We start from the raw sequence: 13,685 nt of genomic DNA on the forward strand, positions 1-13,685 counted from the left end.
GGATACATGCATACGTTTGCATTGTTTGCACAGAGCAAAATGAAACGCTCATTTACTGATTGCGCGTTTCGGTTTTGGGCGTATCGGCCTCGATAACGCACCTGTATTATAATACAAACGCAGATATGCAAACAGCCGTACAAAAGCCGTACAAATTTCAAGTTTTCCATAGGTTTACGCACAAACATGGATGCGCCCAGCAGGCATCAATTTGTACATCGAATCAGCGTTCTACCGGGTAGTTATTTAATATAGCTCTACGTTCGACCTACAATGTACAAACTGTATGTACATTAAAAATTACAACTGTATGTACATTAAAAAATTACAACCTTTTATGAACATTTAAGACCAGGCAAGTTGTGTTTCCACAATATAAAGTTATGAGTCTACATGTACACATGTACATGAGTCTCAATCTTTGAATCAAACAAGTTTCAATCAAGGCAAAATAAAATGAACCCCGAGGGCACTTGTTTAAATCTGATCACTTGTTTTTCATCGAGTCTCTCCGGTTACGGAATGACGTGAAGCTACACTGCCAAGCGTAATAGGATGACAGAACACCATTTGTTCCAATCATATCATCTGCGACGAATGGCTAATTATGTTGACCAGGATCTATGCATATTGTAGATATTTTTTTCACTGCCTTAATATACTTTGTATTACATTGTATACTCTTCATGATGTTATTATATTCCATGTATTACATTGTACACACTTCTCTGAGTTATTATATACATTGTACTACATTGTATCCTCTTCACAGTCTTCTTATGTATATACACTGTATTACAATGTATTCAATACGCTTCACTGCCTTATATGATGCACAATTTGTACATATCACACTGTCTTTTCATATACTGTTCATATATTACACCCAGTTTCTCCATCACTGATTGCTAAACAGATACTACGGCAGGTACTGTATATTATGTGAATGTTAAAGGCAGTGATGATAGAGCTATTTTAAGATCAAATATCAACCGAGTATATGTGTGATGTGTACGTGTGCGATAGAACATGTAGGCCTACATGTACGTGCAGTTTAGCACAAGTGGGAAGTAATAATGGTACTTTTATATTGTATCAATGTTAGATGCTTTATTGTATTATAATGTACATGTATAAATTTCTCCTGGGAGATGTTCTGATCAGTGTCCAAGCACATTTCTCCTCAGGTTTCAGCTTGGAATTCAGAGAAAACCCCGGAAGGAAATTTCAGTTACAGAAATCAATATTAGACCGATCCGGGATTGCTATCAATTGTATCACGAAGGCTCCTTCAATGGCGTGAGCATGCGCCGTAGAAGTGAGATGTCACTTGAGGTTGTCTCCAATAGTGTTCATTCCAAACAATGGCTTGTCTGCCATTTTTTACCATAGGATTTGTACGGGCGAATTAGGTGAGCATTTTCTACTAAATTTCTCAAACATGAAGAATAAATAATACTGGAATATAGGACAGTGCTTCGTAGCTGACTTATTATCACTCCGAACGTGACTGCTTTCCGTTATTTTTCTTTTCCCGTGAATAAACAAAAAAACGATGAAAAGTGGGCACCGTGCGTATCGCTACTTAAAGGGAATATACAACATTTGCAAACATAAAAAAATAAAACTACCAAGCTTTTACGAAATACCTTACTAGGATGTTGGTAAATGACAGTCTCAAGCATCTTGTAAACTTATGGCACCTGGTTTGAAGTCATTTTCAAGAAAATGGTATTTTTGTATACATTTCCAACGGTGGTCAGCCGACCAGCGTTGGAAAAACCTAACTATTTTTCAACTTCTGCTCAAAATTTACCGTTTTTTCAGTCCAAATTTTGTTTGCTTTTGGTTACATGTTCATGAACGGGTGCAGGCCAGCTAGACTGGTTCCCTTACCTTACAATTTTCAGGCATCTATAAATTGATCCATTTTATCTTTAGTGGAGTCAAGGAACCAGACTACTTGAACATTTTTGTTTTTCTTGGTTTTTCCAGCATTTTCGAACACAAACCTTCAAACACATCAGTGTAACAGTATTTGATCTATTATGCCAACCCCTGAAATAGTTTATTTCTGAAAATTACAGCAAAAGCCAATGATGTACTTAAAGTCCAGGTTTATATGGGAACATCAACCCAGGCAAGCAATGCATGACCTCAGCGGCGTATGACGTAACCACTTCTACGGCGTATTAATGCTAGCTGTTGTTCAGTATAATCCGTCACGGACTTTGGTTTGTACAGTAGCACGCATTTTTAATGGCTTCTCCATTGAAGAGGGGCTCGTGACTGTACAGTGGTCACGTGCCCGGATATCAGTAATACAATCAAATAAAGAAATAGACTAGAATGGCAACAGTGTCAAAAACCCAGCCAAACACATCCTGTTTTAACTTTCAATTTCAATTTTGGTTTATGTGACAAACAAGAACAAATTCAAGGAAAAAGGATGAAAAATCCAGTATCCTTTGTGGATTTGTATACACTCAGTTGGCCGAGCACACTGCAGTGGCCAGAATAGTAGGAAGGCCCTCAAGCATTTCATTTCTTTCCCTGACCCATCAAAATAGTACATGTGTACAGTCTGACCCATCTGGCCAAGCACATCCCTGTTGCGTGTTGGACTCGTACATTAAGTCAACAGCATCTGATTCCTTAAATGCAGGTCAAATACATGGATATAAAATGCGCGGATCCAGTAAGACTGAAATGCACACTCAAGGGACTATATGCACTCTCCTACAAGTAGCGCGCGCTATCGGACTGCAGCACAATACAGTGGTTGCCTAGTATGCGAAACATGTTATTTCCAGAAAAATATACAAGTCCGTTTACCCTAACCTTCCCAAATACTGCAAAACCCTCTTTGCAAAATGGAGGATTTTGCAGGATTGAGGCTATATGGCAAAGAGTGTGGCTGATTATGGAGGATGCACTGTGTCAAGGTCTTGGGCCGCACCTCGTGTTGTTTATGCTCAGCTGTGCATAAATTTAGGCCTAGATTTCACTTGAAATCCTCCACACTGCATGCTGCAGGATGTCGCCGGCTCCAGCTGCCTCAACATACTGACAGTGACTGCTGGAGGATTTTGCAAGGAATGAGGCAGTGGTCACCCCTCCAAGAACCACATTCAAGAAATAATGAATGATTTTGCAGGATTGTGGCCGTTTGCAAGTTTACACGGAGGCAGTCGGAGGATTTGGCAGGATTGAGGCTTCATCCAAGCAAAAATGCCTAGGGAGCTAGCGTTAGTGACAATACAGCATTGATTTGTCAATATCTTCAAATCTATAACCATTGAAATTACGGTCAGGCATTGGAAATTTACTGAATATGTAAATACCTCGGTTGAAGGAACAAATGTTGTCCTGTAAGCATCTTAAGTGCCTTGGACAGCTAAAACTTGCTTACATGTATAGTGTGATATTTTTTTTCCTTTAAATTTTGATCATCCTCTCATAGATCATTATGATGCCCAACACAATTCTATTCAGTTTCACATGTATTCACCAGCGACGGATCCAGGGGGTGACCGAAATGTTCTCAACAAATTTTTTACTTGAGAGAGTCCTCTCCCCCCCCCCCCCCCCCGGCAGTAACCTCTGACCTCACTGGATCCGCCCTTGTTAACAAGGTGTCACACTACACAAAAAACAGGGGGGGGGGGACCCAAATTTTGTCCCCAAAATTTCAATTTGCCAGCCGGCCGAGAAGCGGTCTGAGACTGACGGTTTTAAGCCACGTCCGCATACAGAGCACCACGCTCAAGTGGGTTGTATGCAGAGAGTGCGTACAATGTGTGGTTCAGATGTGGTGCTACTTTACCCCCCCCCCCCCCTTTTTTGGGCATTTTTTTTTTTTTACACAGCAAAACCCCCACTGCTCACAACTGACAGAAAGATACGAACAGATTAAAATTACAGCTGTCTGGTGAAATTCGGTATTGAATTAATCTTAATAATCTTGCTTAATAAGACAAACGGACGTTACAGGACAAGGAGCGCAAAGGCTTGTGACTTCAACGCATTGCTGTTTCTCTACACACACATCCGATTTGATTAACCAACAGTACGGTAGAAGAATGCATTTTTTTCTCCTTTCTTTCTTTTTTTCCCCGCGCAGTTGATCGATGGAGCCTCACGCTTGATTTCTCGGCAACCTGACTCATCGCTCTATCTCCAGCGACGATCGACGATTGTCCTCCATGTCATTTCCAATGTCATTCTCAAACACATACAAAAAAGTGCTAATTTGTACAGTGGATCAGGCCCGAGTATGCATTGTCAGAGTTTTCAAATATGGTTCAAATAAAGGTACATACATGTGGAACATTTGTTTTTGTGCATTTATGGTTTTGAAACAATGTAATTGCTAAAAAATCTTAGGAAGGGTACATGACAACTAACATGTTGAAGTTTCAGCTTTAGTAGATTATACTATGCATTTTGAGAAAACAGAGGAAGTGCGTGCACAATTTTGGGGTCTCACAACTGGATTCTGTTGGCAACACATGTAAAAAATCTGTGCCCGTGGGCGCAGCTCCTTAAACCACCTTCAACGATTGTCTTCTCCCGAATGACACCATTTCAGGCAGAATAATTATACAGGGTATTTGTTACCAGTCCTATCTTCGCTTTCAGCGAGGATTTTCTCGCAAAATCGTTAGGTACGGTTCCGGGTAATTGCAAATGTCTCTACGTGCCTAGTTCCACATGAAACCTCATCGTTAGAGGGTAGTTTCGACACCAGACTCCGCAACTGTGTATTTCCCGCTCCGGGCTCATCATGTATGCAAGTCAAGCCTCGGCTTACGAGAACAAACTCCTTGTAGTAGAGAACCTCGTCGTTGTCACCTCAGTGCTTGATCCCAAGTGACAAGGGCTGTCTTTCTTGTTTTCTGCTTCATTTAACGTGGCAAAACGTCTTCGCACCATCGCTGAAAACAGATGAGCCCACCCTATCCATTCCGAGACACGTGGGGCCGGGAGAGAGGAATCAATTTTGTAAGTCGCTCTTGTCGGGAAGTAGACCCGTAGGGATGACGGAACGGTTTTATCATTGGAAAACAATCGCTAAACGTAGCCGGAGGATAAATTACGATCTGATAGGGAGTGAGAAGCATACAAACCAGCAGCAAATACCATACGTTTTTATTTTGAGATTACTATCAGTATTTTCTGAAAACATATGTTTGCATTTTTTGGATTCAGATACACGGACGTTGATGGGTATACCTATTACCTACACTTCGAATTGAATTGGAATAAAATATAAATTAGTGATTACCAGCATGAATTCTCTATGTGGTGATATTTTTCTCTAGTAAGAGGCTGTCAGAACAAAAGAAAAGTATGAATTGTACAAGATCTCCTCTCAATAAAAAAAGGAAAGAGTTTTTAATAAAAATATGAGTATTTTAGGCTGTGCCATATTTCCTTGAGAAAATATGTGACGAGTACCGGTAAATGTGCAACATCTTATAGCTTGACATCTCTGTGAACTCTGGCAACAGAGAGACTAGTACATAAGGGGATACAAGTAAACCCAACCAAACCTCCCACCCCACCCTACCCTAGCCCCAACCCCATCTCTTCCCCACCCCTACTTCAAACACCACCCCCTTCCAACTCCAAAGTTTTTTTGCAAACCAACATGTACCGTACATGTACATGTATGCTTCACACAAGAAAAATCAATCGTAAATACTGGGTGACTTTATCAATCCTAACCCTCTACTGTCTTTTACTAAGTACTGGACAAAGTCCGGCAAAATCCATCAATCACACTGCTTCCAATGCATGCTTTGCTTTAGACCTCCAGGCCCAAGTCCATCATACTCCATCAATATTTAGTCCAACCAGGCCTGCAGGACCAAGTCCCCCAAAATCCACCAAAATGGGGGGATGGATTTTTGGGTAAGGTAAGGGTTAATAAAGACATACCTCTTGGAGCTTAAAGTTTGTCTCCTTGGAGGGGGATACTTTTTCTTTACATACTAATAATTTTGAGACAGGACGTCAAAATTCTGCTACAAATTAAAAATGTGCATATATCATCCAAAACGTTCGTCGATGACACAATTGCACAAGGAAATGTCTAACATCCAAATGTGGGTGGCCTATTCACTTACACTTACGGTTTAATGGGTAAATTAATTAGGCATAGCCTTTGTGACCCCATATCCTATCTTTTCCTCCTTCCAGTGAGAATCCAGTCTTTTCTTGAATGTTGCTACAGTTTTGGCATTCACTACTGCTTGTGGAAGGGAATTCCAGCTGTTTATCACTCTTTGGGTGAAGAAGTTCTTCCTACATCCAATGTTTTTCTTCACTGTTCAGGGATGGCTTGAAGAGTTTAAGAGAGTGACCTCTTGTCCTGATTCTGTCAGCTGTTTGGAAGAATCCGCTGCTGTCTACTTTTTCAAGGACTTTCAATATCTTGAAAGTCTCTACAAGGTCCCCTCTTTCTCTTCTTTTCTCAAGAGAATACAGGTCTAGAGCTTGCAGTCATTCTTCATTAAAGCTCCCTTAGAGCTTGGACCAACTTGGTGGCCCTCATTAAAGGGAATATACATCATTTGCTTTTGCTGTAATTTTCAGAAATGGATGGAATTGGGGGGTTGGAAACATAGCAAATATAGTTATACTGACTTTTTTGAGGTTTTGGGTTCGAAAATGCTATAAAAACCAAGAAAAACAATCATTTTCCTGTAGTCTGGTTCCCTGACTCCATATAAGAAGAAACAGAGCAGTTTACATACATTGGAGAATTGTTAAGGTCAGGGAACCAGTCTAGCTGGCTTGTACCCGTTCATAGGTGTGTAATCGATTGCAAACAAGTGCGATGGTCAATTGGGGCCAGTATTTGAAAAAAAGCCAGTTTTTTCCAATGCTGGTCGGCCGACCAGCGTTGGAAATTGATACAAAAATACCACTTTTCTTGAAAATGACAGTATACGTGGTGCCATGATTTTACAGGATGCTTTACACTGTCAATTCACTAACAGTCCAGCAAGGTATTTCAAAATGATTTGGTAGTTTTATTTTTTGATGTTTGCAAATGTTGTATTTTCCCTTTAAAGCTTTCCTGCTAAAAATTGTTAAGTGGCAGTTTACTATACAGTGTTTCTCGTTGTAGCTGCATTTTGTCTGCCCACTGATATTTCAAAAGAGCTCGGGAATTTGACAGCACTGGAATTCATGTATTTCCAAGTACAAACCCTAATCGAAATCCCAGGTACCTATCGTAACATACTTCCGTCTCCATGTTTCAGGTCGTTGTGTTTTCCCTCCCGAGCCCAAACCTCTCGGCAAACGCGATTACAAGTGGATGTGAAGGATCTCTCTCAATGTTGCCAACTCCTGTCAAAATGCGCCCGAGCGCACACAATGGAAACTGCATTAAAACTCCAGGTGTTTCTTCCGCGCACTGCTTGTATGCACTTATGGTACAGTGTGGATGGAATTTCTACTCTTAAAATACAAAATGTATAAAAGATTACCGAGGTGAAATGAACTTAAAGTTGCTCTGTCTGAGCTTTTCAATTTTTTGTTTTTCTCTCAATGAACTTTAAATTTTCAAGTTTTATTTGAACCAACGAGAAACTTTTTAATTTTGGGCATCTGCAAACCTCTGTAAAAGGTTTGAATTTATTTTTTCATTATTTACAATGTATTAATTACTGTTTTGGTCTTTCCTTCATTCGCAATTGCTTTAGGATTCATTCTCTCCGTTGATTGCTTTGCCATTTCGCCCTCTGTACTACCACTCGGTAATTTGTTTTTATTATGATTTACTCGCAAGTTTTCAGTCTTTTTGTCCGTTCGTTGCTTTCGCTTTGTCTAATTAACAGTTATTCTTGTATTCATATATTATCGTTTCTGTTCCATTGCTGATTGTTTGTGTTTGCGGCATCTGCACTACAAGCCCCTGCTTTTTGAATGGTTAGATTTTACCCCTGTAGAGTGCCGGACCAATGAAAACGTAAAAGCTGTGTTGGATTTTTTTTTAGTGTTAAAGGGCCAATGCAATGTAGTTTTTTTTATGCAATCCTTGAAAATGCACTGTTGTTTTTAATGCTCATCTGAATTTCCATATTCATGAGCAAAAGTGTGATGTCATTTCAGGCAGAACCTCAATGTTACAGCTACCGGTATTTCAGCGCCAAAAGTTGTCAGAATTTTGGATGTTTCACTGTTGTAAATTTTCTCTCTTTTTTGATGATTCGTTGAACATGTGTCAGCACTTGGCAGTAAGCCAATGAGCAAACTTTTCTCACAGATGTTTTCAATGGGCAAATTTTTGGATTTACAATTTCAACAGAAAAACCCTAAACTTAACAATAACAACAGTGTCTTCTTGAAATGACATCACAGCACCAGCGCCCTCAGTTGTCCAGAAAAACATGGACAATTTTAAATGTCAAAAGAAGTGCACTTTTCAATAAAATTTACCAAAAAGGAATGTCAAACATTTTTCATACATCTAAGAGGAGTAGAAAGTTGCACAAAATACGGTATGTTCCTAAGAAAATTTCACGTTATAGACCCTTTAAAGGGGTTCCCGAAATCTCTGTGTTGGAACCAGGTACAACACAGAGATTGTCGACAGTGTGAAAAGTCCTACAAAATACATAACCTCAGCATATGAAACCAATATAATAATGATAATCGGCATTTAAAAACGCTCTTATTAGTAAACTAAATCACAGCGCTAACAGTATTATTATTACCCCTGATCATTGGGCCAATGAAACATTCCAAATACCATCCCAGCTCCCTGGGGAGTATACAGCTGGATGCAGCCTGTTAGGCGCAAGGAAGCTAATTCAATCACAATAACCATCTCTGCCCTCACAGGTATACCCATTTACTCCTGGGTGGAGAGAAGCAATGAGTGACAAAGTGCCTAGCTCAAGGGCACACGCACCATGACCCCGGCTGGACTCGAACCCACAACCCTCAGCTTTACCCACAGACCACGAATCCAGTGCCCTTAACCACGAGGCCACAGCACTCCACTTATCCCACACAATAAGGAACTAACGCCTGAAAGTTTACAAAATGACCCAATAAGCTCGTCAGATTTACTCCAGTGAGCCTACACATCACCTTGCCTTAGTCAATAAGTTAACTGTTCAAGAAAATCACAGCCACAACAGACTACACACAGAGACAGGGAAAGGTGACTTGTAAACGCCAGGATCTGCTGGAATTTGAGCACTTAATCCCCTCTTTTTAGGGCCAGACTCGCTTCATTCATGGATCACAAACGCCAGACAGTTAATCCCCGTCCAGCTTTCATGGGCTAGCCCTGAGAAGCTAGGCATCAACCAAACATGTCATTCAACAAGGAGACCTGAAGGTTTCGCTGGGGAGAAGCCTTAGAACAGCGTGCTACCAGAACGTGAAGTAAGGCTGATAAGTGGGGGAGAATAAGACCTCTGAGGCCTTGTCTCAGTCTCCTTGTGCCATCTCTCCTTGGAAGAAGTCATAAAAGTACTACTTGACAGACATTTTTGTTGCAGTCAAGGAGATGTTACTTCAATGTAGGATTTGCCCCTCATTATTTAAGCACTGTATGTAATACTCACTGTTGTCTGGGGTTTGCAAGAAAAAAATTTACCAGTTTATTCAGGTGGGACTCGAACCCATGACCACCTGCTTACTAGTGCAGACGTCTTACCACTCAACCACTGAGTTTGCTAGGGACAGCTGGCCAGTTTCAATTCGATACGCAATCAATCACAATTTTATATGCTGGAATTAAAAACAGTCTCTTTTAGGACCACGTGTCCTCATGCGAATCCTCATGTAAGTATGTGATGAGCCAATATGGCCCATCAGGCCAGTGTTTATCTCTGGTTTCAGAAGCACGAATGACTGAGAAGATTTCTATCCTTCCATGATGCATGTATGCCAGTCAATTGCCAGGTGAAGTGGCTTGCCCAAGAACACAACATATGGCCAGCAGCTTGATTCGAACCCCTGACCCTCTGATCATGATTCATAAACCCTACCACTAGGGCCGTTAGTATCGAAAACGAAGACCCACTCGAAAATGAAGACCCACTGTTTTTGAGTGGGTCTTCGGTCATCGTTTTAGGGGTCTTTGTTTTCGATACTACCCAATCGGGCCACACTCCCCCTATGTCATGTACATGTACATGCATCTGCATACATGTACATGTGTACATGTACATGTACATCCACAGCTTGTACATGTACTGCAAAATAGTCTTTTTTTTTGTACCATGTTCATAACATGTACTGAGCCATACAATGTACTGTATGTGAAAATGCACTGAGAAAAACACGAAAAACATGTCATCCCGTTTGCAATGCGTCTTTTTTCTCTTTTTTATGTATTCACCAGGCATTGCGTTGGGGCCAGATAGTCTGCGTCTATAGGCTAACAAGTATGATGTGTGGATTGAGTACCAGCACGCCCACGTTTCAATACCCACAACGAATGCAGGCACACGCACAGATTGTACTATGTATAATGTCAATGACAGAACAGACCCGTATATTATTGGCTCAATGTAGTCCATCTAGATGCAGGACATCCGTTAAAGGTAAAGTCCATCATTTGCAATTTGTGCATTTTGTTCGTTTGAAGCAACAAAAGTGCTCAATATCTGAAGAAGGATGCTGAACAACTAACCTGATGAAGTTTCAGCTTAGCTTCAGCTGTATTTTCCAAGAAAAACAACATTCTAGGATCTCGATCTCAAATCAAAAGTTGCTGAATCATGTTTTGAATTGGGCCTGAATTCAGCATCCGAGACACGTTCTCAATGAGCCGATTGCAGCTATGCGATGTCGCGCACCGATCCGACGAACCGATCTTAAGATGCACCGTTGGAAAGGCCTTCTTTCGTTGATTTCTTCAAAATGACAGCTTGCCAGAAAGAATAAATTCACAGGTAGTTTAGTCCCCTTACTATCTTTCAACCAAATATGTTTTTCAACAATAATTATGTCAGTTACTTTTTGGATAGCTGCAAATGATGGACTATAGCTTTAAACCAATGTCTAGATTTTGGACATGTAGGCCTACATGTATGTCACTAATCTAATTATATCTAAGTCCTAAATCAAATTCATTATCTAATTGTATGTAAATTGTTATGTATTGTGTACAAGTTTCAAATTGAAATCATGTGTGTAAAGTTTCCTGAATGACTGAACTTGGAGCTTTGCATTTCACTTATTAAAGATGCACATTTTGAAATTGCGTACATGTAACTTGGTTTAAGAGAAATCACTTGGAAAACGGGGAAACAAATTCTGTAAAGTTAACTTTGTGAAAGTATGTTGACAATTTCATTGAGGAAACCCCCCCTCCCAAAAAAATATTTGCAAATAGCATCCACTGTTTCCATGGTAACCATAACAAGCACATTCCCAGGCGTAATTTTTTTCTTCACCAAGCCTTGGATTTGTTTCTCCCCTTTCATCTCTACGGCCCGGGTTTGAATCCCACCCAGTTACAAGTGTGGATTGGGTATTCAGTCCCTACCTGATTCCGTGGGTTTTCCCCAGAATAGTCTTCTGCGTTTTTTTTTCCTCCCACATCTAAATAAACTGTAATTTCTTCATTGACTTCTCTCTAAAGGTTTCTTCAGGCTTGTGAACTAGGCTTTTGAGGTATCCTTGGTTTCATTACCAGAAATAAATAATATGAATAATAATACTTAGTATCAATGAATTCAGGCGATTCACAATGTAAAGCGCCACCAATAGTTTGCCACGGAGAGTTCCTTTTTTCCAAGTGCATTGTGGGAGATGGTCGACAAATTCGCAGCGCGGGACATTTGAAATTGTTTGTTTTTTTCGGTCAGTAGTTTCGTCAGCGTATGATTCGAGTATATGTTTGCCCTTTTATTTTCTTTGTATCAATATGGTGATTTTTTGTAAGGCGGCAGAACGCTATGCCCCTATCTATAACATAATAGCTCAAGTTGTCTACTGACACTCATTCAAATGGGCCATATTTTGTCGACCGTAAACTTGACAAGTTGACTCTCCATGGCAAACTCTTGGTGGCGCACTGCATTGTGAATCGCCCGAATTGGTTGTGAATGATTTTTTGCGTAAAATATTTGCTTAACACATTTGCAAAGCACATATTTCTGCTCTAATATAGTAAATGTAACCCAATTAAATGCAGCAAATGTGGCAGAGAGCTTGTAAAATGATCAATTTCTTTGCACTTCTGTGTTTCTTTTTCTCCTTTTGTCCTGATCAGAAGCCATGCTGCTCATTCTCAGCATCGGCGCGACTTTATGAATCGCACACCCCGTGATCCTCCAGAGCAGTTCCTGGTAACGAGATTGGACAGGAGGAGGTATTCCATTCACTGCTCGCTTGATATATCGACTCCGGCCCGCGAGTGAGTTATTACCAGCCCAGTGTGGCTCCAGATGAAGAAGAAAAAAAAGATGACAGCCCCAGCGGGAAACATTCCTGAATAGTTTTCCTGCCAGTGACTTAAAACAAAAACTATTGGAGGACGTGCACTTTATGATAGCCTATGCTTCCATCCTCATCAATTTAGAATGCATGAATCAGAACGCCACAAATACACGCAGTGTTATTTTTAGACACTTCTCACTGTCACGATGATGCATGACAAGTGCATATTTCCACATCACTTCTACTTTCAGGATCAGGTTGAGTTTTTCTTTCTATCCTTAATTAATGGAATTTGTACTTTTGCTAATTTCGCGGAAGTTAAAACTATGAAACGCTTGCCAACAGTGGAAACATAAATAAAATTGTAAAAATGCACAATACAAAAATGAATGAGAAAATATTTCACCCTCTTTAATTTTATGCTTTTTTATGTTGTGTTTTTGTTGTTATTTTTTAATTTAAATTTAAAAAAAAATATTCGGGGGGGGGGGGGAGGAATCATTTTCTGGGTGTGATCATGCCATGTTAAAGAGTAAAAATATAGATCTCGTAACAGGTAGAGCATGTTCTCAACCCGAAGTATATGTTTGTCCTTGTAGAAAACATTGTACAACTTTTCAGAAAAAAATAATGGTACCATTCCATGCATCTCATATAATCAACTTCTGCAGCCATACAATGAAATAAAATAACACAGTGGTAAGCTGTTCCTCAAGTCCAACATACACGAATAACAATAATCACAAAACCATCATTTCTAGGTCATAAAATTCCCCAGATATAATCATACCAAATAATCCATTGCAGAAAACAGATCAATAACGAAGGCAGTCTGTGCGTATTTCCTGCTCAAAAATCAAGAAATGAATTCGACTCCGATGAATAACACAAAAAAGGCAACAACCATACAAGGCCTGTTTTCTCGACCTTTGAGGGGGACCTCCGCGCTTTCGACAGACCCCAGGTTTTTCTCCGCATGCTTTCAGAGCTTCGGCACTTGACACATCCGCGCGTGTTGTTTTGAATCGACGTGCATGTCTTCGTCTCTGCCCCACCGTGGAATGCCGTTCTCGACCGTCCACCGACCCGTCGTCAACTCGTCGGCGTGAGCAGCTTCTCTTGCATCCCATTCATCGCCACGGCGACGAATTCATCGCCACCTGACCCCCCAAGCCAGGTCATGATGAGGCATGGTTGCATTACTCACAGTTTTGGCCTCAAAATCTCGGGGTAATATTATTATCGCATCCCCGTGAGGTGAACAT

At 40.4% G+C, this 13,685-nt stretch overlaps 1 protein-coding gene across 2 annotated transcripts in view; it reads right to left on the reverse strand.

Annotated features, from left to right (window-relative positions):
* The window catches only part of LOC119739195 (beta-1-syntrophin-like), a 37,576-nt gene that overhangs the window by 14,525 nt on the left and 9,366 nt on the right, over nucleotides 1-13,685 (reverse strand). The window lies entirely within an intron of this gene.

This window comes from Patiria miniata, unplaced genomic scaffold (genome assembly GCF_015706575.1).
Source record: "Patiria miniata isolate m_02_andy unplaced genomic scaffold, ASM1570657v1 HiC_scaffold_30, whole genome shotgun sequence".
Taxonomy (NCBI): Eukaryota; Metazoa; Echinodermata; class Asteroidea; order Valvatida; family Asterinidae; genus Patiria; species Patiria miniata.